Raw genomic sequence first — 10,737 nt, forward strand, 5'->3', positions numbered from 1 at the left:
GTTAACGAGGAAACCACAGATGCAGAAAAACCCGGGACCTAGTACAAATTGAACACACATTGTATTAAGCCGCTACAGACACTAGCTACTCCAAGCTAACTTCGTACTGGACTGTAGTTGAACCCCAATCAGTCTCCCACTGATCCAAGGTACAGTTGTACTCCCGACGCCTCTGATCCCAGCAGGATACTGCGCACTTGATTCCCTTAGCTGATCTCACCCACAACTAAGAGTTTCTACGACCCAAAATCGCAGGCTTTAACAATAAACAAATCTGTCTCACACAGACAAGTCTATCAAAGGATCAATCTGTCTCCCACAGAAAAACCCTAAAGTTTTTGTTCAGTCTTTTGATAATAATCAAGGTGAACAGGAACCAATTGATAATCCGGTCTTATATTTCCGAAGAACAACCTAGATAAATCAATCACCTCACAACAATCTTAATCGTATGGTAGCGAAACAAGATGTTGCGGAATCACAAACAATGAGACGAAGATGTTTGTGACTACTTTTTATATCTTGCCTATCAGAGATATTAATCTCAAGACAATCAATCTGATTGTACTCGTACGATATAATATGCAAGATAAGAGCACACAACTACGATAAAAGTAGTATTGGTCTGGCTTCACAATCCTAATGGATTCTTTAAGTCGTCAACCTGGTTTTAGAAGAAGAAAACCAAAGGTTAAAGGAGAAAAGACTCTAGCACGCAAACTAGTATCACACGTGAAGTGTGGGGATTAGTTTTGCACAATACTAGATGTCTCCTTTACATAATCTTTAAAATCAGGGTTTCGCCTTGGTCACAAAGAAAACAATATCCACCGTTAGATGAAAACCGGATTTAGATTCAATCTAATATTTCTCAACCGTTAGATCGAAAACTTAGCTTGTTATACACAAATGAAATGCCCGCTTATAGGTTTGTTAACCGTACCCAAACGTGTCCATTGTTGGTTCAACAATAGTTAACCAAAAGGTTAGCCATATGAGCATTTCATACCAACCATATTCTTCTTCACCATAACTAGTTCAAATGACTCAAATGAACTAGTTAGAGAGTTGTTCAATTGCAAGGAAATCTTATGTGCTACACAAGACACAATTGAAGCAAAGATGATTTGATTCACTCGAATCGGTTCATGAACTTTATAGCCACGGTTTGCAAATTGCATTCCTTAGTTTTTATAGGTTTAAGTTCAGAAATCATCTTCAGATATATAACCTTCTTAAGCTCGCATATTAGGTTCCCGGACTTAAGCAACCGGGCAGAGTTTACAAACTCCAGCAGAAAATCTCGGCAAAGACTTTTCCGCCGGTTTGCGGACTGGGTTCGCGGACGCAGCTAGTTCGTTAACTCCAGCAGAATTTCTCGGGATGAGAAGCTCGGCAGTTCGCGGACTGAGTTCGCGAACTTGGCAACAAGCCATTCTTCCGGTTTCTCTTGATCAACAAAGTTCGCAAACTTTGTTTCAAGGGATAAGACTTATGCACATATGTGTTTCAACAAAAAGACTTATGTCCATCATTGGTTATGTAATATAAACTCTCATTCCAACCATTGAAACATTCTTAAAGGACGTTATATAGTTGTTACACCATTTCTCGTCAAAGCAATTTTCAAAGTGATTGAAACATATCATGACTTTCGTCACTAGATAAAGATAAACATGGTCGAAGCGACACACTTACCAACACATATTTCGAGATATATATAGGAGAGGTATACTCGGCTCGAAATACCAAATGTGTATAATCTAATTCTATATATAGCATAAGACTTTTTGTCTCAAGAAGTAGGAGATAGAGTAGATAGACTTTTGAGTGACAGATAAGTTCAAGTCTTCACATACTTTTCTGTCGAGAAGTTCCACCGGTTCTTTGAGTAGTTTTTCTTATTGTATGATGAATCTCCATGAAGTCCTTGAGCTCAACTACACTTTTTATCCTAGTCCGAGACTTAGCTATAGTAGACTAGAAATCAAGACTTATAGTTTTGATAACTAACATTGACAAACATGCTTGAGATAGCAACGCATGCGAGTTCGACCGAGCAATGCTCTAACAGAAGCGACATCATAAGGGAAGTCGACGTGGCTTCCAGATAGGACACAACGGTGGCTTGTGATGAAAGTGTTGAAGCAGCTTCCAATGGTAGCACCAGTGAATACACCGCTGATACTTCCAATATCTAAAGTTTCCCTTTGTGCTTTTATTTGTAGTTGAGCACTTTATACGGTTTTGTAGACATTTTCTTCTCGTACTCTCAGTAGTTTTGTGGTTGAGCCTGGTTTTAATCTAATGATTTTCTCTTTGATATCCGTGAACCCTAGTTATAGTGTTTCTCCAGTAAGGTTGCGATAGAATCTCTCCATGTGACATTTGATGATGTGTTCTCATGTGAACGCGCAGTTGCCCTTATGATGATCGCATATAACCCTAAAAAATAACGAAGGGGATTCAATGATTTAAATCAGAGATTGGTCACGAACCTGCCTGCCTTCCAATTGTGTTGCAATCCTCCTAATCATGTGGTGACTGAGGAGTTGTTTTATTGTTGGAGTAGACTTCTCTTCGAAGCGTTTTCCCTAATAATAACAATTCCTTACTTCTTTTCTTTCTGCATCCTTCGATATTTCTTTTAGGGTTTTGTCTTTCTGGTTTGAACTGATGGGTAATGAGAGTTTTAGGTTTGTTCAAGACTTTGTGTCATGATTCAGGAGTAAAGAGATTTATATAAGGAAATAATACGCTGAAAGATTGAAACCCTAATTATAAATGCAAGCAGTGCAATCATTTTGGAGGAATTACAAATATTGCATGAAAGAGGAAATTGCTAGAAGAAATACTAAAGAGAACGCTTGAGGAAAAGATAGCACAGCGTTTTAGGTATGGAGAGAATGTTGGAAGAAATGCTAGCACGGCGTTTTAGGTACTGTAGGGTTCGAGCCATCGTGAGTGAATCATCACGCCTGCCAGTTTATCAGCATTGATGAGCTTGCAGTAACCGCCTAAGATAACATCTGCCACCAGATATGGCTTATCTTCCCTTTCTGTAGGTGAGTCAGACTGAGCGGTCACTTTCACTGTCACATCCCCAACTTGAAACGTGGTCGCCTTCGTTACCAAATCTCCAATTTGAAATGGGTTTGGGCGTTGTACGGATACTTGATCCTTGGGCTTGCCGTCTTTGACCGAGACACTTCTAAACTTTTAACAAAGCGTTTAAAAGGACCAGCATCCCATTCACATCTCCTAGTGGAGGATGGGTTGTTGATTGGAGCAAGTCCCTGAGACTTATTAGAAGGAGGGCTGACTGGTTGCAAAAAGGGTTGTTCGGTGAGACCTACTTGGGTTCGGAATCTTCTAACGTATGCTGACGGGTTCTCTCCAAGTAATTGCATCACATTTGTAAGTGATTGATACGACAACAAATAGTCTTCGGGATTGGATGGCTTGTTGGAGATCCTCTCAGGTATAAACACCGACAAAGGACACACCCCTAACTTTTCTTTGTTATCGTGCACCCATGAGCGCCTCAGAATGATATCATAGTTCGGGTAATCTTTCTCAATATGAAAATTACCGCGTGTTAGAGCGTCGCCTATCTTGATCTCGAGGTCGGTGGACCCATAAGTGTCTCTGGACTATCCTTTAAAAATTTTAATTGTAGTTGGGAAATGAACAACGTCCTTCTTCGAGATATTTGCATCTTTCAGGGCGTTGACGGTGACGATGTTGCAATCAGATACTACATCAATCAGCACGTTCTCGAACTCAACATCCTTCAAGCGAGCGACGGTTAGGAGTCCCCAGTTACATCTCGCGTTTCCTAGGAAGGATTGAGGCTCATGAGCAACTTACTTAACTGGAAACAGACGCTTGCCTGATACGACACGGTTAAGAGCCCCAAACATGTCTTGACAATGTACCTTAGAGAAATACGGAATTTCACACAACCGTTCCATCATCGACTGCACAGTCTTGTGAATAGAGTCATCAGAAATCATGCAACTCCTGACAGGAAGGGGGTCTTTGTTGACTCCTTCGTTTCCAAGTTGAAGTTCTCCTGCATCCACCTTCTCTTTGAAAATGCACTTCAACTTGTTCCAGTCACTGGTTGGGTGATTGACGAACCTATGATAACGACGGTATTTGGGATTCGTCATTTCTTCTTCCGTTGGTGGACGCTTAAGAGGAGGTGCTTAATTGAATCATCTTGAATCCATTCTTATAGTAGTTCAATGACTTCTTCTATTGGAAATGGTAAGTCTAGAGCATCCCCAGCTTCAGGAGTTTTAGCCGTGGATTTCCGGGATAGGGTCGTCTGCGTTGGCGCTGCGCGCTTGGGTTGTTGCTCCGTTGTTGGAGCTTTCCTTTTTCCTCCTTCGCCTACCACGCTTACCGAAGTACTAGTGTTGTATTTCTTGTTTATAAGATGCTTGTTACCTCGAGTTTCGCGTGCATCCTCACCCCTGGCCGGTCTGGTTCTTTCTAAAAGCGCTGGTGCGGTCGTAGTCGATCGCTTAGTAGCTTCATGAAGTTCAGAGAACGTCTGGAAGCGCAGATTTTCCAGTAAAGCATGATAGATGGGAACCATACCATTAATGCACGACTCTACCAATTGTTGTTCGGTCATGTTTGGATCGTGATATTCCAAAGCTTGAATTCTGAATCTCTTGACGTAATTGTTCGGATGCTTGTTGTTTCGATGAAACATTCTTCCCAAGTCCGAGAAAGTGATTTTCTCGGACACGAAGAAATACTTCTTGTAAAAGGCGGTGACCATCTCACACCAGTTCGATATGATGTTTGGTGCGATGTTGTTATACCAGGGGTATGCTCTTCCAGTAAGCGATTTTTATAACTCTTTCAGGCGGAGGACGTGATTGTATTCGTGTTCTCCTAAAGATTCCAGAAAATAAGAAATGTGTTCGCGAGCGTTACCAGTACCATCATAAAGGGAAAACTGAGGAGAGGAATATCCTCTCGGTAGGGGAACTCTCTGCACATCAGGAGGATATGGAGGTTGGTGCTGGTGCAGGTCCACCGGGTTTTCCTTGCCTCGATTTTGGAGAGGTCATTCCAGATCCTCACGGGTGATCAAGTTGGGTGGATGGTTCCTTTCCCATCGGCGTTCAGGAGCAATACGGGCTTCTTCATCTAGTTAGGAACGTCCTGCTGAAGCACTCGCGCCAGGCGTGTTAAAGGTACTCCTTGTTGGTTCCAGGGGATGTCGTGACTCTTGTGGCAATCGTTCTGTTAATGTCTTGAGGAAAGTGAGTACCTATTTCTGGGTCGAAGCCATGTCTGTCAAATCCTTAGCGAGAATTTGTTGCCTCTCCATCAAATCAACAATGGTGATAGGGGGTTGGCCTCCTCTGATTCCTTCGGCCCCTTGTCCTGACGGGGAAGTAGCATCTGCTCTGGTGACGATTGTAGGTGTTACACTTGAAAAAATATTGGGGTTTGCGGCTGCTCTGGCTCTGGTGATGGGAGGTGTTACCTATGGAAATATCTCTTGCTCCGCTGGTGTTGGTAGTAGAGGACGTAGTTCCACGAGATACATTGATCGTATTGACAGATTGTGTGGTAGCGCCACTGACAGGGAAATCAACACCGAGAGTGTTGTCAGTGCTAGTTCCATCGGAATTGGTCGCTGATCCATACCTAAGATCCACCATTTTGAATTTTGAGAAAATTGAAATGAAATTGAAATTTAATCTTGCAACCAAGAGATTAATCTCCCGCTGTGGTCACCAGTTGTTTTGGGGTAAAAACTGATTCTGCTGTTTTTTGGCAATTTGGGGTGTGTTGATAAGAAACGAGTTCAAACCTTAAACAAATGCACTGCACAGGAATGCTTTTAGGTTCGAGAAATCAATCTGTAAGACTCTGGCCTAAACCAAGAAATGGTCGTTCCAGATTCAATTCGGTCACAAGGTGAAGGAGAAGGGTTGATCTTAGGGAGGGAAGCGGAGAAGGTGTTTGAGATCAGAGTGTTGAATTATGAAGGTATGGTTGTTTATGACTTGTGTATCAGAAAATGATTTCTGTCTACTTGTGTTGATAACACTTGTGTTCCCCTTTTTTGAATAGGTTGAAAACCTATTTATACAAGTCATTGAGCGCATCCTGATCTCTTAGGAAGTGGAGGAAGTGAAATAGTGGAGAAGTGGGTTTTGTGCGGAAGGTAGTGATCATCGTGTCTCGTTATGAAGGATGACTGATCACACGTTCTCCCACTGCTCTCATTACTGATAGCCGTCCGCCTTTCCTAACACGTTCTCGTAATGGACGCATTGCACGCCGCACGTTATAAACCTCCAGACCAATACCCCAGTAAGCATCCCCTAGTTTGTGATATGTTTGATGTCTCGAATAAGCGGGTCATGGGACCCACCACGGAGAATAACATGGTGCTATTAGGTAAAACAACTAAGTTTTTTATGAGGCCAATATAAAACATTGTATGTATTTGATGCATGTGAAGCATCGCAATTAAGAAAATCAAACTAATCGATTTGTATAAAGCATCATTGTTTTAGAACCTCATTGCATAAGTCGCGGATTGGCGTCTTGAAGGAGGCATGATCGACCACCTTTGAGTGATCGTTTCAGGGTCCTACTATCAAGTCATCACTTGGTCGATCGCCTCATATGGAAGAAAGATGGCCGGTCTTCACATTGTTATTTTGCTTGTTTTCTAAAAGTAAATCTATACCATCCAACTAGGCTGGCGAAGTTGGATGGTCGGGATCGTTTGCGGCAGTTTCAAACTGCCATTGACGCGACTTTAGGGTTTAGGGGTCCACGCGTCCAACCTTCTTTGGGCGAGCGATTTTTAGGCATTGAGCCCTAGTTTGCGTAGGCCGGTCAATCACGTGTAAAGGTGGGTCCACAGTGATCACGTTGACATCTTTGGGGCCGTTTAAGATTAAATCTGAGCCATTCGAATAGGCTGGAGAACATGGATGGTCATGATCGATTTGCGGCAGTGACATGCGGCCGCAAAAGATAATTAGGGTTTCAAAGTTGCGCGTTCATCCTACTTTGGGTGAGCGATTCTATACGTTCCAAGCTTGCTATGAGCAAGTCGATCGACCAACGGTGGAGTTGGGTCGACGGTGAACGTGTTAGCATCTCGTTGGCCACCTGAAATTGGATCTATGATGTCCAACTAGGACGGCGAGAATGGATATCCATGATTGATTTGCGGCAATTGTTCAATGCCGCAAAGTGATTTTAGGGCTTCTTAAAACATCTTGTTCACGCTACTTTGAGCAAGCGATTTAATGCTCTCTGGTCTTGTTGCGAATACGTCGATCGACCAAGAGAGAGCTTGGGCCGACAGTGAACACATTGGCACCTCTTTGATCGCTTGAAGTGCGATCTAAGTCATCCAACTAGGCTAGCGAAGCTGGACGGACACGATCGATTGGCGACAGTTGTGTACTGCCGCGACCCGAATTAGGTTTTTGAATATAGCGTGTTTGCTTAAGTTTGAGCAATCGGTTGTGCGCCTTATAGGCTTGCCGAAGGCAAGTCGATTGACAAAGGGGAAAATTGGGCTGCCAATGAACATGCCGGAACTTCCTTAATCATTCGTAGGAATATCCAAGCCGTCCAACAAGGCTGGAAAAGTTGGACGGATATGATGGCTTTTGAGACCGTTTTTTACGGTTTTAGCTCGTTCGAGCTTTGTTTTTACGCAGCGCAAACGCCCATATTTGGGTCAGCGTTTGAAGAGATTGTGAACGAGATAAATACATCTCGACCGACTAGGGAACTAGTGGGCCCGCTGGTGGTCACTATAATGATTTCCTAGTTCTGCTAGGAATATGCCATGCTTATTAAATCGCGCAGCTAAATTGTGTGGCCCTGATCGTTTCTGAGACTGACATTAACAGTCTAGATTTTCTTTAAGGAGTAAATATGTGTTCGATCATGCTAAATTTTTAAAAAATGTGTGAACGCATTGATCTCTTTGTCCAAGAGATGTAGCTTGTATGAGTATTTTTATGCAGATCTCAATACACTTCGGGAGATTCATGATACTCTGTTGAGAGTGAGCATTGATCGTCATGTCATATCAGTATTGAGAGTCCGGATGGGAACATAGAATGGAAAAATATCAGGCGAGTCATGCATTAGTTAATAATGCTGGCATAAAATAGAATTCACAGAATATTTGGGATTGCTACTATGCGCACCATTCCGAATGAATTTCATATATACATATATTGAGTTGTTCAACACATGCGTAAAGAAAGAGGTTTGAGCATTCATTATTTTCAAGAGGACATCATTCCTTTTCAGGATCACGGTGCTAAATATAGTGTTTTACGATTTTGACCCTGAACTAAAAACCACCATCAACAGGTCTGGTTCGCCAGTATGCAAACGGGTACGCATACTGTCATTCATGACCGAACTCAGTTGAAATCTGTACGCATACGGGTATGCATACTATAGTTTCCGGACTTCAACTGTTGAATCAGTATGCATACGGGTATGCATACTAAATTCCTAGACTTAGAATATACTTACAACAGTTAGCATACAAGTACGCATACGGTATTATATCCAATCAATGGTTAATTGTTCTAGACTCCCATTTTAATCATTGAAACATTCTTGGAAGACGAGAATAGCTGTCTCACACAAACTATTAGCTTCAAAGCAATTTTCAAGTGATCAAAGAATCAATACGAAATATTCTGAGTCTACATCAAATGACTGTCTCACACAAATCATATAAGATGTTACCAGGTGATTTTCACATGATCATCTTTTGACTTTCGTCAAGAATAAAAGATGAACTTGGTTAAAGTGAAAGCTTACCAACACATATTTCGAGAAAGATATAAGCGAGTTAAACTGAGCTCGAAATATCAAATGTGTATAATGTAAAGTCTATGTAGCTATATATACGAATTTTGTCTCAATAGGAGATATAATAGAAATAAACTTCTGAGTGATAGATGAGTTCAAGTCTCCACATATATTTTATCGATGAAGTTCCAAGCTTCCCTTAGTAATTATTCGTCTTCAATCGATGAACGTCGTGGATAATAAATCTCAACTACACATTTTATCCTAATCCGAGACATAGCTATAAGTAGACTAGAAATCAAGACTTATAGTTTTGAAAACTAAACTTGACAAAAAAGCTTGAGATAACAATGCTTGCGAGTTCGACTGAGCAATGCTCTAACACATTATAGGTTAACGACTTGAAGACTTAATTTGGGATTAGTAAAGCCAGACCCAACTATTTTCTCTCTAGTTGCATTTCCGATCTTACTTGTTCTATCATATTGAGTACTATATTTTCTAAGATTTAGTCGAGATTTATCTCTGATAGGTAAGATATAAAAACTAATCACAAAGCTCTTTGTATCATTCTTTGTGATTCCACAATAACTTCTTCTACTACCATATAGTTAATTTATTGTGATGTGATATTTCTAGGCTGCTCTTCAGGAGTAAAAATCGGATTATCTATTGGTTCATGTTCACCTTGATTTATCAAAATACGGAACAAAAACTTCGTAAGTACTTCTGTGGAAGACAGATTTATCTATCAGAATAAACTTATCTGTGGGATCCAGATTTGTTTATAAGTCTTCTACTTTGGGTCGTAGCAACTCTTAGTTGTGGTGAGATAAGCTAAGGGAATCAAGTGCGCTGAATCCGTCGTGGTTCTAGAGGCGTAAGGAACGCGAATGTACCTTAATCGGTGTGAGACTTGGTTAGGGATCAAATACATTCCAATACGAAGTTAACTTGTAGTAGGCTAGTGTCTATAGCGGCTTAATATAGTATGGTGTTCAAATCTGGACTAGGTCCCGGGGTTTTTCTGCATTTGCGGTTTCCTCGTTAACAAAACTTCTGGTGTCTGTGTTATTTCTTTTACGCATTATATTTTTTTATATAATTGAAATATCACAGGTTGTGTTTAATTCAATCAATTGATAAATCCGACCTTGATTGTTGGATAGTAATTGATTGGCACTTGGGCATTGGTCTTTGGTACCATCTAAGTTATTTCTTATATCAATCGGGCTCACAGATTTCTCTCTGTTCGATTGCAGATTGTATTTAGAAATTGAGATATAACTCCTTGGTATATTTCTTGATTGTGGTCACTTTATAAGCTTGTGCTCTCGGAATTATAATGGAGTTAGTCCATACAGATTGTCGAACGAATTATTGGGTATGGTTGTTATACCCCCGCTTTTTCAACATGGAATTTGACCGTTGAGTAGAGTGGCCCTACTCTCGGATCTAAATACGTGTACCCGTATGAACTGGTCTTGTTTTCTTCAAAATCGGTCATCACGATCGGATGAGAACAATATTGTTTTATTGGAATTTGGCTTCCTTTAGGGTTTTGAGAGGAAGAATATTGGCAGCAGTGCCTGTGTCGACGAGATCTCGTTTAAACTCAAAGTCATTGATGAGTGCAGTCACGTACAAATCCCGGTTGGACATCCGGTCTTCATCGGAGAATGTAATGTTACCTATTAAAGAATCGCTCATTTCACATACCTCCGCGATTTCTGATGATGATGATGGAACCAATGACACATCATAAGAGACCTTGTTAAGCGTGGTGAATACATTAGCGCGTTGATATTTGAGAAGTGTAAAAGTTCACATAGGTCTTTCATCAATCATGTGACTTCCTGGCAGACGGACTTTTCACATGTAGTGAAACCATCAATT

This window comes from Papaver somniferum, chromosome 6 (assembly GCF_003573695.1).
Source record: "Papaver somniferum cultivar HN1 chromosome 6, ASM357369v1, whole genome shotgun sequence".
In the NCBI taxonomy this organism is placed as follows: Eukaryota; Viridiplantae; Streptophyta; class Magnoliopsida; order Ranunculales; family Papaveraceae; genus Papaver; species Papaver somniferum.